At 45.6% G+C, this 20,729-nt stretch overlaps 1 protein-coding gene and 1 long non-coding RNA gene across 2 annotated transcripts in view; one reads left to right on the top strand and one right to left on the bottom strand.

The window, feature by feature from the left end:
• Cdh13 (cadherin 13) overlaps positions 1–20,729 on the top strand; it is a 1,037,872-nt gene that overhangs the window by 362,858 nt on the left and 654,285 nt on the right. The gene's annotated exons all lie outside the window — the stretch shown is intronic.
• Positions 2,279–12,105, bottom strand: LOC120098662 (uncharacterized). The gene is made up of 4 exons (XR_005497085.2): positions 11,911–12,105; positions 11,212–11,384; positions 6,320–6,440; positions 2,279–4,719 (listed from the first exon to the last, which is right to left on the bottom strand). It is a non-coding gene; the product is annotated as an uncharacterized LOC120098662 (long non-coding RNA).

The following is a 20,729-nucleotide window of genomic DNA, read 5'->3' on the forward strand; positions in this document are numbered from 1 at the left end:
CTTCAGAGTGCCTGTTGTAGTCAGTACCCATTCAGTGTCCGTCATTCATTTGTGTCCCTAGCCATACCCATTCCCAACTGGCTGGCCCTTAGATACATAATGTGATTTGAGGAACATCTCACTCACCAGAGCTAGGGACATAACGAGGGTGTCTACAACTGAGTGCTCAGTTCCCTCAGTTTCCCCTTCGGTGGTCACTGGTAGTCCCACCATCCACGTTCATCATCTCAGAGGCATTCCCTGATTCCTGCCGCTTCCATTTTCTGCTTTGAGTCTGGTTTCACGAGCGTGTACCATCCTCACATTCTGGGAGACACCAAGTCCCGTGAAGGAAACTACTGACTTGGCGTTTGCTTCTACAAACACCTGTGGCTGCTATTCAGGGTAGCATCTGCACAAAGTCTTTGGGTTATGATTGGACACGCATGGCCCTTTGTGTCAACCACATAGCACAAGCTATCTCGCTTTGGTCTGAGTTCCTCCAACCCGTTTAAATAAGTTGATTTTCCATGCAAATGAAAGTTGGTCAGTATGTCTACGCAAATAGTGCCCTTTGCTGAAAGCGGATGTGTTCTATCTCTCCGTGCTTCAGTAGGCCAGAATTCAAGCTGTCACTGCCCACATGAATGTGGAGCCACCAGACCGTGGTTAGGGCCTCAACCATGAACTGCCACATTCATTTTAATTTCAGAAGATCATACATTGACTGGAAGACATATATGCAAATCAGTGAAGTTCTAAGTAATTGTCTGGCTTCTGTGCTAATGGATATGCCATTCTGGGGAAGCCAGTTCACACTCTGCCTCTCCTTTCAGAAGGGTTCTGTGTGGCCATTTATACTATGATAACTGGATCTGAGTGAGGGACACTTGATATAAACGGTGCCTTGTGCATGGCAATGACTCCTGTCTAGTCCCTGAGTTCATTCAAGATATGATGAGAAGACAGGTTTTAGCTGGGCAGCTGAGGAATGTGGTCCAGGTTGACAGAATGCCCTGGACTTATTCCATTCTTAGCCGTCAGGAAGGTCATCTGACACAGGCAAACCCTAGGACAGAAAGGGAACTAAGGGACGTGGCCACTGCTTCTCTCATCACTGTGACAGCAGAAATGACAGAATAACTTAAAGGGCTGACTCATGGTTTCAGAGGGGGCAGCCCATCACAGTGGGAAAGGCATACAGAACAACTCTGCAATGGGGCAGCCATGATGCAGGCTTGTTCACAACATGGCCGTGGACTGGGAAACAGAGAGCGAGGGTCAGGCTATAGCCTTGACGAGCCTCCCTAACCATTTATGGCCCTATTGCTTAAAACACTGGTTCTCAACCTTCCTAAATGCTGCTGTCCTTTAATACAGTTCCTCATGTTGTGGTAAACCCCAGCCAAAAATTTATCTTTGTTGCTATTTCGTAACGGTAATTTTGCTACTGCTATGAATTATAATGTAAATAGCTGATAGGTAGCATATCTGATTATGGGACTCCTGAGAAAGGGTTTATCAACCCTCAAAGGGGTCTTGACCCACAGGTTGAGAACCATTGTCCTAAGGCCATTACAACTCTCATAATTCCGCCACAAACTAGGAACTGGGTATTCAGAACAGGAGGCCAAGGGAGATGATTCAAACTGAAACAGGACAGGAAAAGGGGCTCCATGACATTATAGTGCTCCAGCCACCCTGTGTATCTGGCCCCTTTAATTATTTGACACAAGCCAAACATCTCAATGCTCAAACTTTTGCCACCGATGATGCAATTGGTTATTGACTGCGGCCCCACCACACACACACCTCAAATCGACTTCCCCCACACCCTAACAAAATACATCCATATCCTAATGTCTGGGACCTGTGAGTGTGACTCTTTTTGGGAAAAGGGCCTTTGCAAATGGACATGGGTTATCAAGGGAGACCCTAAACCGGAAGCAGGTGTTCCTGTGGTAGGCATGCTGTATGGCAGTATGAGAAGAAAGCTGGTAAAGATGACTGCAGAAATTGGACAGTTGAGGCCTGACCTGAGGAATGCCAGGAACCATCCTGAAGCTGAGGTAGCAGAAAAAGTCATATACCCCACCCCAACCCCCAAAGGCTTCAGAGAATGTGCATTAACTTCACAGTCTACGGAAGTATGATAAAATAAGTGCATGGGGTTTGAAGTGCCGACGTCATGGTAGATTGTTAGTGGAATACTGAGGAGAGGAGAACCCTGCCCTTGGGAAGCACTGCCTGTAGGTAATGATAGCCATGACTCATTCATGTTAGGTGTTGGGTTGTAATCAACGTGGTAGAAAATAATAAAGCAAGTCAAAGGAGCTGGGCTGGAGGAGGGCTGCAAAACTTGGTGGTCATCAGATAAGACCCTCCTGAGAAGGGCGTTTAAACAGGCAGGGGCATGGGGAGCCATACGGTGCTGGCGTCTGAGAGAGAGTGGTTCACACAGAACTGTACAGGAATGTAAATACAGGTAAGCTGGGAATTGAACAGTTCTCACAGAACTTCAGCCCGTGCCCATCTATTTATTCAACATGTTTCCATACCGAACGCACTCTACGGCTTATTTGGTAGCATCATTACGTAAGGCTATAGAGGAAACTGTAAAAGTCCTTTGTAGTCGAAGACACTGCTGGTAAATCTAGATGATTCGGCTCACTCTGGTGGCCCTGGAGCCGGAATCTCAAGACAATGCCCAACTTGGTGCCCTTTTCCAACAGCCGGGCACTTTATGCAGATCCTTATCTGATTGAAAAGTTGTCTGCAGGCATCCAGTCCCCTGTGACATTCTGGATGAGGCCAGCTTGCTTCTGAGTCCAATGCAAATGATTTTTGAGTATCATTCTTGGGTGGCAAGCAGCTCTCTTCCTTTAGAAAAAGGTCAACACTGGGTTTCCGGCTCTCCTGTGTCTCCAAAACATAGCTGTGGTTTGGTGACCCCGAATCTCATTAAACGGTTTACGTATTTTTATTTGATATTTCAAAAAGCCATACCCATAAACAGGGACAAATCAGGGTGAATAACTAAATGTAGAATCATTAAGTCACGGCAGTCACGGATGCAACCCTGACTGTGGAAAAGAGCATCAAAGGACCTTTGCTTCTTATGCTAGCAAGCATGGCCTTCAGATCACAGGAGGTCAAGGGGCTCCTGAGTCTCTTGCCCTGCAAAGTTGAGGGACAGGAGAAGGGCTCCAATTGGAGCTCTCCCTACCATTGCCCCAGAGTTAGGACTCAGAGCAATTACACCTCCCCAGGGGGAGCCTCAGCTTCTCTGTTCCCAGCAACCTCTGACTGTTTGATAGAAGTAGTTAAGAATCTGTGAACCAGGCTTACCCAGCATGCTCCAGCTCCTAAATAATTCTCCATAAGCAGGAACCTGAGTATTTATGGGGCTTCCCTGCCACTTCCTTTATGTTCTCCTTTGGTTTGTTTTGGAGGAAATTCAGAGTGAATTCTCTCTGCTTAAATATTCTCCTTCCTTGTTAAATTAATAGGAGAAGGGGCGTCTAAACAATTGAGGGTGTTGGCCCACAGCAGTCTCAAGGCTCTCGCATCATTCATAGGCTAATGTGTGGAAACCGGGGGATGCTATTTATCGGCAGACTCCCTTCCCTTGTGCAACAGGTACCCATGGTCTTGCTTCTGATCTTGTAGAAGGTAAGAACAAAGAACTAGATGGAGATAAGGAGGGATTGAGAAGGGGAGAGAGGGCTCCGGAGACTGAAAAGGATTCCTGCAAGGAAGAATTGAATCAACAACACACCGTTCGAGGCTTGGGCCTGGACAACCGCATTAGCTATGTGATTGGTCAAGAGCTTTAAGAGGGAGGCTGTTTAAACAGTTGCTAAAACAAAATGGAACCAAATGGAATTCTATCCCATGATGCAGTGCAGGTGGGACCAAATGGAATGCTATCCCATGATGCAGTGCTGGTAGGTATGTGGTCTTCTTCAGTTTCGTTCGGGGACCTGAGGCTGGACTGGAGTTTGTTTCTCTTTCTTTGTCCTTTATTCCAGTTTTCATGTACTAATGCGGGTTACATTCTTTAAAATGTCTCTCAGCCTGGTGTTTAAGAGACTTGGAAGAAACTATGAGTTTAGGGGCTAGAGAAATGGTTCAGTGGTTAAGGGTATTCATGGCTCTTGCAAAGGAACCAAGTTCCACTCCTAGAACTCAGGTGGGGTAGCTTGCTGGTGTCTCTAACACTAGCTCTGGCTGATCTGACATCTTCTTCTGGCCTCTGTAGGCACACACACATACATGCTCTCACACACACACATGTGCATGCTCACACAAGGACACTATGTGTGTGTATGTGTGTATATACAAATCTATATATAAAAATAAAACATATGTAATTACGATTTGGGAGGACCCTCTGCATCAATGCCAGTTCAAAATGAGAATGAAATAGTGAAATAACTTAAATTTTACCTCCTCTGTATTGTTCATAACATTTCTAGCCTAGCCTGCTTTGTTTTGTCTGCTTGCTTTTAATATGATAAACGTCAATGGTTTGCAGTTGACCATGTACTAACAGAGTTTTGCAGCATCTTTTTCCATCTAGGGTCAGCATAGCATTTAGCGACATTGAGGTCAACAATTTTAAAATGGCTTGTGTTTTAGCTGCACAGTGTTGAGCCCAGCTGTCCTTTAACTTGGCGCTTTATGGTAATTTTCACCTGGGAAAATCTCCATAGAGGTACTTTAAAACCTCAATCACATCTGGAAAAAAAAAATGACACAGTAGTTAACTACCTTGAGAGAATACATTGGCATATTAGAGACGTGTTTTCAGATCCAAGTGATAATATAACCTTTTGTTAGTATAAAGAGAGAGGGAAAAAAAGTGTGATCTGAGATACCTTTTCCCAGGTGTATAAGAAAACAAAATCTAGACATGTCTCATAAAAGTTTTGACTGACATAACTTACTTTCCCCCAAGGCATTGTCTTAAAAAAAAAAAAAAACAGCCTGTATTTCAGGGGCAAATCAAAGGCTCTGTTTGCAGAAGATGGGGTGAGGCAGGAGACTGGCCAAGCCTTCCCCACGCTGCAGCTTTAATGACACAGTTCTCTATGGTGACAGCCTGTAAGTGAGGATTGTTCGTTCTCAGAACTGTCGCTTTGCTACAGATGGTTTCTGAACAGAAAACCAAGGGAGTGAGCTACGACTTGGGGAGTTTGTGACAAGTGGGTCATCCTTGTTGATGTTTAAAAACATATTCTTTTCAATGTTGGGCAATTGTATTTCCATACCCCAGCTCATCCCAAGATGGCGAAGTTAGAATAGAATGAGTCTAGCTCTCAAGATTGCGATGTTGATTCAGCGTTAAAACCCTGTGTTTGGTCCACATTCTCAACCATACCCAGTCTCAGCGGGCAAAAGTTACTGTGAGGACATGCGGAATCCACAGCCCCCTCCTTCGCATTCAACATCAACAAGTGAGCGGCAAGCAGGGATTTGCTGCATCAAGTCCCAAGAGTTGTCTGTAGCAACGAAGCCCATCCTGCAGATGTGGAAACTGCAGATCCAAGTGTAGATCAGCTTGACCAGTGCTACCACACAGGCCAAGTTTTACGCAGATCAGAGCTGAAGCTTGTTTCTAGAGAGTTCTCTCTTCACTTCTACCCCAGTAAGGTTGACCTACTAGCTGGAAAGTAGGCTGTTGCTGGGGGGTGAAGTTTGGGGAAAACTCAAAAACAGGTAAGACTGAGACTGCTAACCCAAGCTTCTTCTACTGTCAGAAAAAGAACTCAGAAATGAGACAAAAGAATTGACGGAAGTCTTCTTTGAAGGGTCGAAGAACGTTCACAAAGTAGGTCCAGGCTCCTATAGAGAGTTGCACTGGGTGGGATCTTAGCTTGTTTTATGAACAAACTTGGATTGAGAGGAAGGAGGATTGTTCATGAGTTAAGACAGGGAATTCTAGCAATGCAGTAAGACTTTGCTGATGAGGGTTAATTCCCTTTGCATTCCTAACCCAGGTTTGGGGATGTGGCATAGCCTGAGGTACCAAAGGGAAACAGGCACTTCTGCAAAGCTGCTGGGGCTGGGGGAGACCAGCACAGGGTAGTTTATAATATGGTTGGGTTGGCCATGTTGGTCTAAGCTGGTGTTGGGCAGTCTTGAGTCTTTACTGTCTTAGCGATCACGTGACATCTTGCTGTGACCTAGCTCTGCGCAGATATCAGTCTCCAGCTGCTAAGCCATTCCATCTTCTCCCTAACTCTCCACTCTACATCATCTCAGTCAGGAGACTGCCTACCACTTGGATGAAGCCCTCTTGACTTTTCTTTCTTCCGCAGCCATACTTAATACTTACCTCAACAACAACCAAACTTTCATGTCGTGTTTTCTGCTTCCTCCCTTGATCCTTATCTGCCTGCCTTCTCATCTCTTCTTCATCATTCAGCAATGGATGGCCCACAAGCCTTACAAGTACACTAAGGGAGAAAAATCCATTCTGTGGTCAACACACAGTGCACAGAATGCCACTAATACTACTAATACCACACACTGTCCCCAACCCTTGAAAACCCTGAGCTTATATCCCAGTGAAAGGCACTCAGGAAATAATATAAGTTACAAGAACTATGCAATTTATTCTAATACTGGGAAATACCAAGGAGGAAACCCCACAGGGAAATGTCATGGAATGATGGATGAAGTTACCACATGATAAATCCAAGAAAGGAAATTTTAGACAAGAGCACTGAGGATGGAGAGACCAGTTAATGCAAGGATCTGGAGGCAGGAAGGAGGATTCTGGGAGGATGCGCAAGGCTGGGATGTGGATGGGGCTTGAGGGATTGAGTGAAGGCCAGAGGTGTACACAATACATCATGAAGCAAGCCGTATGTGATGAGGCAATCTGGAGCCGGGCACTTTATGCAAATCCTCATCTGATTTAAAATTTGTCTGCAGGCATTCAGTCCCCTGTGACATTCTTGATGAGCCCAGCTTGCTTCTGAGCCCAGTACAAATGATTTTTGAGTATCATTCTTGAGTGGCGAGTAGGTCCCGTCCTTTATTCCAAAGGAGGTAGACAGTCTGTCATGGAGGGATATAAAGTTATATTTGGACATGTCTAAGAAGCACCTGCTGTGGTCCAGGCAGACACTGACAATGTTCTGGGTTGGGAAGACATCCCATTCTCCTACCCTCTCTCTCTCCATCCTTCCTATGACATGGACCCATACCGCATGCCTGCCCCACTTGAAAGAATGACTGGCTGAAGGACATGTCACAGGCCCCTTCGATGGTGGCATCCATTCTGTTGCTCCTTTGGAGACATATGTTCTTCTGCTAATAGTGTTGCAGAAAGACAATCCTCTCCGTTTAACTCGAGCAGCTCAATAGAAGCTGTGCTTACATTTGCCCAGCGTATGGTGTTTATTAAAGGAGAAGGGCTGTAAACTGGTTGTGGTTGAGTTTATTACCCCAAGGAAAACTACGCCTGCAATTGCTTCACGTTGTCTACCTATGCAACAGAAGTTTTCTGCTTCTCCTTTGTTTTCTGAAGATAGTTTTAGGCAATAGATATCATTCTTTTCCTTTTGTCACAGAGTGGGACATTGAAGGACAGAGATTTCCGTGCAGAATCCTGCACAGGGGGAGAGGGGGTAGCATGTCTTCACATCTCAGACTGGCATCACTCGGACTCTAAAGCTGATGTGATGCCTGGATATTTGATTGGCATTATTATTTAAGTTGTTAATATCAAGGGCCAGAGAGATAGCTTGGTCGGTAAAGACACCTGCCACACATCCTGAAGGTCCAAGTTCGATCCTCAGAATCCACATGGTGGAAGGACAGAACTTACTCCCCAAACTGTCTTCTGACCCTCACACTTGGACCATGACACATATATAAAGAAGCATATAAACACACACACACATACAAACACACACATACACACACACATACATACACACACATACACACACATACACACATACATACACATACACACACATACACACACATACACACACACATAAACACACACATACACACATATACACACATACACACACATACACACACATATACACACATATACACACACATACACACACATACACACACATACACACACACATATACACACATATACACACATACACACACATATACATACACACATACACACACACACACACACACACAAAATAAACATACTTTTTGAAGTTTCAAAAGCAAGTTAGTATCAAATGGTACAGAATTAGCCTTGGAGTGTGATGGATGTGATGCACTGTATAGCTGTGAGAGACGTATTGGTTTCTTTCCTCATTGTTCAAAATACTCTCCTGGCAAGAAGCAACTTAAGAAGTGAGGCCTGTATTTGATTCGTGATTTGAGGGCACACTTCATCGTACTGGGAAGAGATGGTGGCATGAGTGACTCTTGCCTCTGTGACAGGACCACGAAATGGTTTGCTCACACCGGGATGGATGGGGCAGCCAGCAGGGTGGGGTTATAAAACACTAAGACCTGCTCCCTGGGAGAAACTTCCACCAGCTAGTCCCCACTTCCTAAAGGTTCCACAAGTGCCCATACCAATGCCCGCAATGGACACAGAGTACTTCAAATAAAAGAGTCAACAGGGGACATCTCATATATATACCTTGAAAAGATTCTCTGGAGCATACCCAAGACAGGGCAATGCTCTCTAATCTGAAATGTGTGGGCCCAGAGAGAGTTCAGATTTCAGATGTGGGGACTATCTACATGGATATAATGACACATCTTAGAGGTAGAACCCATCCCTAAGCAGGAAGTTCCTTTCAGTTTCATACACACCTTTGACATTAGTTTTCCAATGATCTATTCATTTTTAGTCATGTATATGAGTGTTTTGTATGTATGTATGTATGTATGTATGTATGTATGTATGTATGTATGTATGGTATTGTATGTATTATACCTGTGTGCCTGGAGCTTTCAGAGGCCAGAAGGAGATGCTGGGATTCTGGATGCTTATAAACTACCATTTAGATGTTGGGAACTGAATTCCTGTCCTGTGCAAGAATGGCAAGTGTGCTTGACCTCTGAGCCATGCCTCCAGCCCTGAACTTAATTTTACACAGCAGTGTCTATGTATCTGTGTGTGTCACACATATGTGCACACACACACACACACACACACACACACACACACACACACACGTGCAGATATGCTTTGTGGAGGTCAGAGGACATCTTAAGTGTAGGTCCTCCCAGCTTGCTTGAGGCAGGGCCCCTCTTAGTTGTATGGTACTGCCATACTCCGGGCTAGCTGTCCCACAAGTTTCCAGGGGTGGTCTTTCCTATGTCCCCACCTCTCCATAGGAACTCTAGGATCACAGACACACACTACCAAGTCCAGCTTTTCCATGGGTGCTGGGGATTTGAACTTGAGTACCTGCTTACACAGCAGGTGCTCAACTCGTTAAGCCACCTCCCAAGCTTATGCCTTCCTATTGTGTCACCCTGTCATCCCCCACACAGTATTGGGGTTATGTGGGTTTTGTTTTGCTTTGCTTTTATATTTTTGCGTTAGGAATGTTCCGCTTTTATTGGGTATTATCATCCTTGTGCATAAACACGGGCTGTTGGGCTCTATCCCAGAGCCTCTCATTTAATAGAACTCAGAAGGGGGTTTGAGAATCTTAGGTCCAACAAGCTCCTGAGGAGGTGCACATTATTAGCCCAGAGACATTATCCCTAGGTTAATCTCATCCTGTTCTCAAAGGACAAACAGGGGTCAGGAGCGACTACTATTTCCTAACACCAGTAAAATGCCCTTCTGTCTGCACTGGGAAGAAGTTTTAATATGAGCTAAACAATTAACTCTCAGAAATGAAGGCTTAGGATCTTTCGGCTTCTTTGCTTGTTTTAATGGAAGTGCAGAAACCGCAGGATGCTGTCTTTGTTCTCGTGCTTTCTCCAAGTTTATCTCTCTGGGCACGCCAGATCAAGAGGCGCTCTGTCCCTGTGCAAGTTTCTCTTCTCCTATCCTGTTTTTCTCTTCCCTGTTTGAAATATGTGTTGGTTTGTTGCTCCCGGGATTGTTCAAAAGCAGCACTTCGTTGGTGGGTCTACTGCTAGCCGGGCTGATGAAGGCTTCTAGGTACCCACCAAGAGCCCTCCTGAGTCATGAAGATACTTTATGTTTAGAGAATGCGGAACCGCTTATGAGCAGGAGAGCGGATGCACCCCGCCGTGGTGAAATTGACCCGTCCGTTTTTAACCTTGGTGGAAACAACTCTGTTTCTCCTTCTCCTTCAGGCAAATGCTCCCCTGCCACACGCACACCTGCTGTGGCGCTTCCGTGGCTCAAGTTCAAACCAGATGACTTCTTAATTCTGATCAGAGTACTTGGTTCCCATGTCTACCCTGCTTATGATCAGGCAACATCATGTCTTTGTTCTACACGACTGATTCCCTGACCAAAGACACTGACTACTCCTGTGACAGGTAGAACTAAGTTTGCTAGGTAAAGAAGAGATTAGAGCTTTTAAGCCATATGGGCCTGCTGGAGTCCAGGGGGTTCTATACAAGCCTCCCTGCTTCCCCTTCTGCTTTGCTTCTCATTTGTAAATGGGGAAGGACGTTAGGATCCTGCACTGTTGTGGGATGCTGGTGGGGCAGTGACTTAATACATGCTGTAAGCAGTGACTGCCTGGGAACAGAAGTGGACAAACACTAGATATGAATCAGATACCCACGGGCCCACTGCATTCCCAAGGGGATGCTTATAATAAAAGTGAGCTTCCCCCACACACACACACACACTTCTGTATGTTAAGGGATTTCGAGCCCTTTGTGCTGTATATAAATAAGTCTCTGGGGCTTTCTGCCTTCACTGTCCACCTTGCCTATGGCTTCCATGTCTCAGAGACTTTTTTTTTTCAACCTAGGGCAATGAGAGAGTAAAGCATGGTTACTATAGCGACTTGTTTAATAAACATACAGATATGTGCTGTGCGTGTGTGTGTGTGTGTGTGTGTGTGTGTGTGTAGGACAGTGGATGCACACTCACACATGCAAACACATGTACATACACATGCAGCAAATGTACGCATATACACACACACTTGCATGCGCACACACATGCACACATGCACCCACACACACTCACACACGAATGCGCATGCATACCAGCCCTGTTTCCAGGGTCTCCTATCACCTTCCCTCACTTCCCTTTTCTCCATTCCCCATTTCGTTCCTCACCCCTTCGAGTCTGAACCATTCCTCTTCCTCTCTGTTTCTCTCTCATTACACAAAACTTTACAGCAAACCCTGCATTTTATCCTCTGAAGCATCGGGGTGAACAAGGAGTCTCCCCTTCGTGTCAGGTTGCCTTCCTCGGGGGTCAGTCAGGTCACTCAGCCGGGGCTGCATCCCTGAAAGCATAGTTAGCATTGTCAGAGCTGCTACTAAGACAGGGACAGGGACTGGGCTTGGCTTTGTCCCCCCCACCCCACCCCCGGACACACTCCTACTGGGATCAGATCACCGCAGTTTTCTCTCTATACTTTTCTCTAGCCCAGAGTGGCACACTTGTAGCTCTAGAGTATTCGAATATTGAGAGAGGAGCGCGTGAAATGATGCTTTACTGAACAGTCATTAAAGATCAGTACCGGAACACAGTCAGTCATCATGAACATGTAAAACTACAGAGGGGATTTGTGTCACTGTCTGAATGGGGTGTTGGGTTCACTGGATTTGGAAGCACGCACTATATACCGTGGCCATTTCCATTTTCTAGTGTAGCACCTAACTTCCAGGAGACAATCAAGCAATTTGAGGGGTTTTAGCTTCCTGGGTGGTTTTACTGTTCGCTCCTTCACTAGAAGAAATGGGAGTTGACTATTCTGCTAATGACCCAAACCCTCATCAGAGGGAAAATAATCATGGTTGCTCTCTCACCTTTGGGCTGGGGAGGAAGCTAAACGTTCAGGAGGTTTCACTGAAAGAATGGAGGAAAACGCAGCCCCCTTGGCCATTGGAGAGGAAATAATGATGGCCCTCATACAAGAAAAGAACAAAACTTAATGACACATCATATGATTATATGACAGTTGCTTTCAGTGTGGGAAGCTGGACCTTGAAGACAAACAGTAAGACATGAGAACTTGATTAAAAGCACAAACCAGGCAGCTTCTTAGCACTAAATTAAATTATTGTCTTAGAAACATAAATATATAGATATGCACGGTACCCTTCTGCTCCCTGGGGACAATTCATCTCCTCTGCAGTTTGTCCCCATACTTAATGACTGATAATGGATTTTTAAAGGAGTATTTAAAAAAGCCGGGCCTCTTGAGATCCTATTTTGAATGGAAATTTTCTCCCAACATATTGCATTTTAGGAAAATTAAAAGCAGCGCTCACGTTGGCATAACATTTGCGTGCATGTATCTGAGTCATTTTTCCCATTCTGTTGACAGTCTTTGTGGTTAGTCATGAAACCGAGAATGTGAAATATGCCCTCCATGAGTTTGCTTACCTGTGTACCGAAGTGGCATAGGATAGCTTCTTTCAGACTGTAAGTGGAATTTGACCTTGGCCTAGAAGGGGTTAGCCCCTTTCTGCTAAAAACCAAATACAAAAGAGTTACATTTACAAGAGAGACTGTCCTCCTCCTCTTCTTCCCATCTTTCTCCTCCTCTTCTTCCTCTTCATTCTTCTTCCTTTTCCTCCTCCTCATCTTCCTCCACTTCTTCCTCCTCCTCCCCCCACCCCCATCTTCTTTAAAAATCTGTTCAACTCTACATATGGAGAACCTGTAGAACAGTAGCAGCTAAGGTCACATGTAATAGATGTGGCATTTTTTTTCACAAGATTATTTGCAAAACCAAACAGTGGGCTAGAACTGTGTGGTAGCTGTGGGCTCTTGACCTCAGGTTGAGAGTGAAGTGTGGTGCTATGCCGACTCACAAGCTTTCGTGTCTCTTGGTGGGCTTTAGACCTTCATGCCAGCCTGTGGGAGCATAAGTCCAGATCCCAAGTTTTAGGGAGGATGCTAAAATGTTCCCTGCCTTAAATTACAAGGCACCGTCTACACCTAATTGTCAGTCAGTGAAGGAGAATTCAGCATTTCAGGAGGAGCTCCCCTCAAGCCTCCCTCCCTGTTCACATTGACAGGAGAAGAAGAAAACAAAGAGTTAAGAACCACACTCTGCCCCTTACAGCTAGAAGCCAGCATGAGATCTGGCATGAGAGTTACCTGGCAATCTTAACTGATCCACACAGACAATAGCTACTGAGTGCCCACAGCTGGTCAGCCTCTACACTTATAGTCCGTGCAAGCAAGAGCTGTCGGACTGCCCAAGTCCCGACTGGCCCAAAGATTTTTCTTCTGGACTGGAGGAACCAAATATAAAGCAGAATGAGAACCTAAATCAGCTTTTCCTGTTGAAAGCAACACTCTAGGGGTTGGGGATTTAGCTCAGTGGTAGAGCGCTTGCCTAGGAAGCGCAAGGCCCTGGGTTCGGTCCCCAGCTCCAAAAAAAAAAGAACCAAAAAAAAAAAAGAAAGCAACACTCTAGCGGGTGGCTGTGTTCTGGCAAGAAGATAAGCTTTCTCTGTGCAAGCAAATATTCATTCCACAACACATGATGTTCAGGCACCTGTAGAACCCTAGAGACAAAATGGCCAACTGGGAGATATTCTGCCTTAGTAAAGCTCATAGTCTGGTACAAAGCCAGAGATAAAACACCCAAGTGTCCTACAGCCTAACACCATGCTTTATTCTTAGCATCGAACTGGCAACACATGTGGTATTCAGGTTGGGGTCCAGCTGTGGTTGTGCGTCTTCTATTTCTTCCCTCTCGGGGCGTCCAGACACCACCGTGCACCAGGCTGGAAGGTTGAAGCAGAGTCTGGGGTGGGTGGGCTCTGTGGGATCCTTGTCTGTTTGGGGGTGAGTGCCTGGGGGAAGGGCTTGAAAAGGCCTTCTCTGAGGATCTTAATGAAACAGCTCTCTGACACTTATCTTAGCTTGTGCATATACCTTTATTCAGGGTCGACTTAAAAAGTGCAGACACTTTTTAAGGGGTGAACCTTAGAGAATGGAAATAGGTCCTTCATAGGGTGATGTTTCATTGGCTAAGGCTGGGGAGACCTCATTTGCATGGAGAGGCATTCCAGGAAGTTAAACTTGTAATTTTGCCGGGTGGAGTGGAGTGTGCGCTCTCCAGATAAGGAAGAGAAGAGGAAGGCCCGCTAAGGAAAGGGAGTCCTCCATTTTGTACCGAGCTCGGGAAAGCCGTCTGGACATGGTAGATTCCAACCTCAGTAGCGAGATACAATAAACAAAACAAGACACACGAACATCAACCTGTCACTTATGTGAAGACAGACAGTTGTCATTTATGAGGACAGAGGGCGCTCATGTTCTGTAGACTCAAGAAATCGTTCATGGGGGTTGGTTCTTAAGTCTACATAAACTGTCGGTTGGTTTTTTTTTATTTGAAGCCAAAGTTTCCAAAGGGGTCTGAACTACTGGGATATCTGCACAAAAGGCAGAGAGGAAGGTAACTCTTACTGCCCAGCTGCTCATTGTGAAAGGGGAACACCTCGGGGTCCAGCATAAGCAAGCATCTTTATGGATGTGCCGTCTACACTAGGAGATACAAAGAGGCCATGGAAGACAATGGAGTTAATCTATTTATTGATGTAAATTATTCACTGAGAATCTATCTACCTAATGTGACAAAGGGACTTTTTTTTTAATTCACTTTACATCCCACTCACTCCCCCCCCCACCAATCACCCCTCCCACAGTCCTTCCCATATTCCCCCTCCCCTTCTCCTCTGAGCCTATAGGGACCCCTCTGGCTATCCCCCCACCCTGGCACATCAAATCTCTATGAGGCTAGGCACATCCTCTCCCACTGAGGCCAGACGAATCAGCCCAGCTAGAAGAACATACTCCACAGACAGTCAACAGCTTTTGGGACAGCCCCTGCTCCAGTTGTTCAAGACCCACATGAAGACCAAGTTGCACATCTGCTACATATAGGCAGGGAGGCCTAGGTCCAGCCTGTGAATGCTCTTTGGTTGGTGGCTCAGTCTCTGAAAGTCCCAAGGGTCCAGGTTAGTTGATCTGTTGGTCTTCCTATGGAGTTCCTATCCCCTTCGGGGCCCACAACCCTTCCCCCTGCTGTTCCAGAAGAGTCCCCAAGCTCTATCCACTGTTTGGCTGTGGGTGTCTGTGTCTGTCTGAGTCAGCTGCTGGGTGGAGCCTCTCAGAGGACAGCCATGCTAGACTCCTGTCTGCCGGCATAACAGAGTGTCATTAATAATGTCAGGGATTGGTGTTTGCCCATGGGTTGTTGGTTGGCCATTCCCTCATTCTCTGCTCCAAACCCATCCCTGCTTTTCTTGTAGACAGGATAAAATTTGGGGAGAAAGTTTTGTGGGTGGGTTTGTCTGACAAAGGGACTTTTGTTTTGCTTTGAGATAGTGTCTCACTATGTAGCCCAAGGGTAGCCTCAGACTCATAATCTTCCTACTTCAGCCTCCTGAGTTCTGGGACTACAGGTGGGTACTACCATGTCCAGTGGATGGGAAAAGTTTCTAATAAAAGTCAAAGTAAATTATAATTCCTGACACGCGTACAGTTTGTAAATTTGGGAAAATATACACGATCGATGGAAAGATAAAGGGTTATCTCTTCCTTCCCTGTCCCTCCAACAGACTACATTTTAACCTTTTGTATTTATAAATGACCACTCCATAATGTGTCCTGGGATGGGTGCAAGTGAAGCACTCCCCAGCCTGTGTGCCCACCTGTGTCCGGAAGCAGCTCCAGTTCACTTTCCAACAGAAATACTAGATTCACACTCTCCAAGTCCCGCAGTTATTTTGAAGTGTTTCTTGGGGGCGGGGAGGGAGGGACTCTTTTCCACATGTCTTCCAGAGATGTGTAAAGCCCCCTTCCTCCTGATACTCTCTGGAAATCAACATAATCCAAAGGTCCTCACTTGGTAATGTTTGCGGTAAGACTGCGGCATCTCAGCATTTGAGTGTTTTCAGATTACTCCCATTTAAACATCCGCGATTCGCTATCGTAAATATCACAGTTGTGTGAGACCATATGTTTCAGCTCGAAGCGGGTAGATAAAGAAAGGAACGTGAGCTACAAATCTCAAGAACCTCAGACTTGCCGTGGGCGCATTAAAAGACCATTTCGAGACACGTAATCACAGTAACATCCTTGAGATCCCATAGAAGACCCTTCAATTGCAAACGTTGCCACTTTTGATGGGAAGCTAGGATTTACCTTTGGTTCGTACGTTTCCATGATAATTCAGGTAGGAAGAAACAGAGCGCGAAGGCTTTGGGCTACATTGGTGTTTACTTCCTGGGAAAGGGGCAAAGGTTATTGTGCAGCGAGGAAATCAAGAGACACGAGAATACCTCCAATGAGAGACAAGACCCACGTGGCCAACATGCCCTCCATCCCCACCAGCTGGAGCCGGGGATAATGAAGTTACAGTGCATGAAGTATGCAATGTCTCTTGGCAACCAGAGGATAAATAGACATGACCTCCGGGCTGCTTGTGTTCCTGCTGACATCAAAAAATACCCATATATGCATGCAAGAATTAATTGTGCCCTGTGTACTGCAAGCCAAGTCACTGTATTTTAATTTCTTGATTGGGTCTTGTCAACCAGACAGAAACAGTTTGTAATCACAGCTGGTGAGAGCTTCGTCCGCTGAAATTAGGGAGAGGTGGAGGAGTTAATTGGTTGCAACCACGAAAATCCACTAGGACTCCTGGGTTGCCATCTCTGTGCTAGGACAGCCACGGAGCCTAGCTGGAGAGGAATGGATTTAGGAACTTCCTGCCCTCAGAGGTCCTTGGTTCCTAAAGTGATGGTTGTGAGAAAATGTTCAAGGTGCAGAAACTAGCATTTTAGGGGCTGTGGTAGTTTGACTGAGCATCCCTGTTGACTACTTTAAAGCTATCAAGCTTGCGTTATGTCAGGAACATACTCTAGAAAAGACACACATTGCTGCTCAGTCCCCAAACATATTTGCATATATTAACACATGTTCCAATATTTACCCTGTCTTCTGGAAGCATTTCTAGACTCCATTCTGGAGTGCAGATGCCCTAAGCCTGTCTTTCCATAGACTTTGATTCGTGGGTGGTTTTGATTATTGCTCTGTGGGTTCCCCTGGTAGGTCTCTTCACTTCAAAGTTTTGTTCAACTTAATCTTTGATACTTCTTTTAACTTCAAGCAGAAAGTGTTCAGCCTCCCATTGAGGCAGGTCCCTCTAGACCCTTGAAGAACTTTCTACAACCGGAATAAATCGCTCCTTCCATATCCTCCAGGTCACAGGGCAGGTGTCTTAGTCAGGGTCTGTGTTTGATGCAAAACACACTGTTCCAACTGTTCTCTTTATACCTTAAGGAATAGTCTTTACCTCTAAAAGGCTCATCTTTCCTTATCTATAAAACAGTGCTCTCATGGAACTATGGGAGATTTAAAAATCATTGGTGGTCAGGTAGGGGGCTCACTGCTGAACACATAGAGAAGGCGCTGTCGATGGGAACTATTATTAAGGAACTCGGGTGCCACATTTAGAAAGCAGCACTGCTATGTTCCAGAGAATGCCTTATAAATCTGGTGGAAAGGGTTTTTGCGATCTTTAGTATAAGTTCATATGAGCCAAGGGCCACTCATGCAACTAGATTGTGTGGAATAAAGATGATTGTGTATGATGGGACTGCTAGCCACATCACAAACCAGGACTTGATGTTTCAAATATATTCCAATATTTTACAGATTTTTGATACCCAACTAACTTGTCCACTTTCGTGAAACAAGCTTTTTCAAGATTGGCTTATTACATCTTATGCCAAAATAATCTAGTTTTGTAACTCGGCACAAACAAGCTCAGTTGTCTAGAACAAATTCAATTTTGTAATAAATCCTATGAAAATTAGGCTAAGATTGCCTATTTAAGCCATTTTTAGAAAGCTCAGCTCTTTAGCGATACAAGACATATTCTTTGATAAGTTCTTGCCTCAGTCTGGCCGTTGGGAAGAGTGAGCCTGCTCACGGGTTGGCTTGCTTTCCCAGCTGGGTAGAATTTATTACATTGAATTATGATCTGCCTGTTGGTAATTTCTACCATATGCTACTTATTTGGCCTTTTGACATGATGACGAAATGGAACACTGAGCTCCAATATGGCAGCCCTCCAAATCTTCACGGGGTCAACGTTCTAGAGTCTAAATATCACGGAGGTAGATAGCACACAGTATTCATCTTTGTCTTGGCATTTGTTCCTTCCTGTCTACTATCATGCACACTGGAAGTGAAGAAATGACATGTTTAATGGGCTGCTGGATAAATATGGTGAGCTTCGGGATAATCTCATTCCTCCATTGTATGAGAATCATCTAACACTGGACTCCATCCCAATCCATTGCTCAGTAGTCAGACACGTTCCAGTTGAAAGGATCCAGTGACAGGCAAATTATCTCATCCAGAAAGAACAGGGCTTCTAAGTGATAGCCTGAACTCCTGTAGGCATTTCCAGGATATAGATAAATATGAGGTCAAAGAAATACCAACATTTGCCTTGCAGAGCTCTCTGTCTGCACAGCTGCATCCCTTTCTCTCCCCTTTTCTCTTTGAGCATCTTCTATGTGCTTCTGCAGGAGCTCAGAGCATCTCCCAAGTGCACTCCTGCCCTCTTCTTTGATTGACATTTCTAGAAAGTTCTTAGAGAAAGTGGTTCTCCACTACCCTTTTGTAGGAAAAGCCCTCTTTCAAGACCCCAAATCTATGACTCCTTTAAGAAGTAAAGGCACCCCACTGAATAAAACATAAAGACTAGGCTGGAGCAGACAGTGTATTGTAGATGAAGGGGCAGAGCATGGTTAGAGGCAGGGATATCTGGGAGAGTCCAGAGTGAATGGGACCCTGAGCTGTGCCATGTGGGGAGAGAGGGAGGGGGAGGGAAAGGGTAGAGAGGGCAACAGCCAGGAGCCCCAGTGGTACAAAAAGAGAGCAGGTAGCCAAAATGATTAGGTTATATAGGGAGAAGCAGCCCAGCCACCCCCCCCCCCAACCCAGGGCTAGAGAAGATTAGGGTAGGAGGTGGGGTATGCCAGCTAGGAAGACCCTGTGACAGGTAGGGGCTGAGGGACTGAAGGGAGAACTGGGCAGCCAGGTTTTCTTTGGCATGTTAAATGGGCACCTCAGTTACTTGTCTGGGTTTGAAACTCTCTCCCACCTTGGTCTTCCCAGCATCAGAGCAAAGCCACCGAACAAAACTAGGCTGCCACTTCCCATAGTGCTTTGCTTTCACAAACCAGAACAACAGTCATGGAGACTCTTCCCGTTTGCCAATGGCTTGCAAGTCTTGGAGCTTGGATATACAACTCTGAACTATGGACCCACGGGGCTGGGCAGGGAAGGAGTGTCATGTCTTTTTGCCATCTATCTTCTGGTTCTGTGCCTATTTCCTGGTGCACATGCTGTTCTCCTTATAGGCCCTGTCCTCCATAAAGACGCCTGCTGGTAGAGCCTAGAAGAAAGTGGGATTTCAAGACTTGCCAGGGTATGAAACCCAACTGGGCTCTGGATTCCGGGGTAGCCTGCCACAGTGGGAATCCCCTTGACTATAACTGTAAGGGCATTTTTTTTCTTCCCGTAATAGTAAAGGAAACCTCTCCTCGTGTTCACTTACCTTGGAGATACCCACCAGGAGGAGCACAGATATATATATACACAAATTAGTAGGGCAAGGTGAGCTAAGGGCTTTGTAAGGAGGCTAGTTGACTCAACCAAAGTCACCAAAGAGATCTCGACATCCCTGGATGTGGTGGTTCTCAGCCCTGCTGAATCCACGGCTCTCTCTCTCATTGACTGGGGAAGTTTCTGATCATCACAGTCATACAAAACACTCACCTGCATTTGTGCCATGGTTCCTCACTTTGATTGGGGAGCGGCTCCAAGGCTTGGCTGCCAGGTTTCCACCCTGGTGTTGATCGTGTAGTGTCAGGCTCTCTGCCCTGTGCAAATTCACTCCATCTCCAACTCCAATTCTGGGATAGACTTGCTCAGTATCCAATCAGAGAGTAGCTTTCCATGCTTTAAAAGACACAGATGAGTTTGACAGAAAATTGGAAACTGGGAACTAGCTGCTCAGTTTTTAATGGTCTGTGGAAGGAAGAAAAAAAAATCCCCTGAAAGCAGATGTGGGTTCTGTCTTTTTCTGAGAGGAAACCCTTCAGGGTTTACTTGGCAAAGATAGGTTTGTACTAAGGATTTCCTTGGCTGAATCATCCATTATATCTTCCCCTGACATGATAGAATCGAAACTCTGTTTTATCAAAGTTGGAGTTGATGCACGCGAGATGGTATTAAGGCTGTTTCATGAGAGCTGTGTGTCTATCAAATCTACCCAGTCTTTGGAGGTACAAATCCACTCCTGAGCTGATCCGTCATATGGAGGTACCCCCAAGACCTCACACAAGTCCCGTGGATGTCAAAACAATTCTGAGTCACACATGAAGTAGAGCGTATAGCCCAGTGCATTCAGGATCCAGGTGGGTATCACAAATGGAGGCTGGAGCATGGGTCGATCATCACTGTGTGCCCCACCAAGTGTGGCACTGCACACATGCGAGCGACTGCTTATTGCCCAGAAGGTGTGAGCAATGAGGGCTTGGGAACATCTCATTTCTTTCATCTCATGTCTTTCATGGAGTTATAA

Source organism: Rattus norvegicus, chromosome 19, assembly GCF_036323735.1.
Source record: "Rattus norvegicus strain BN/NHsdMcwi chromosome 19, GRCr8, whole genome shotgun sequence".
NCBI classification, from domain to species: domain Eukaryota; kingdom Metazoa; phylum Chordata; class Mammalia; order Rodentia; family Muridae; genus Rattus; species Rattus norvegicus.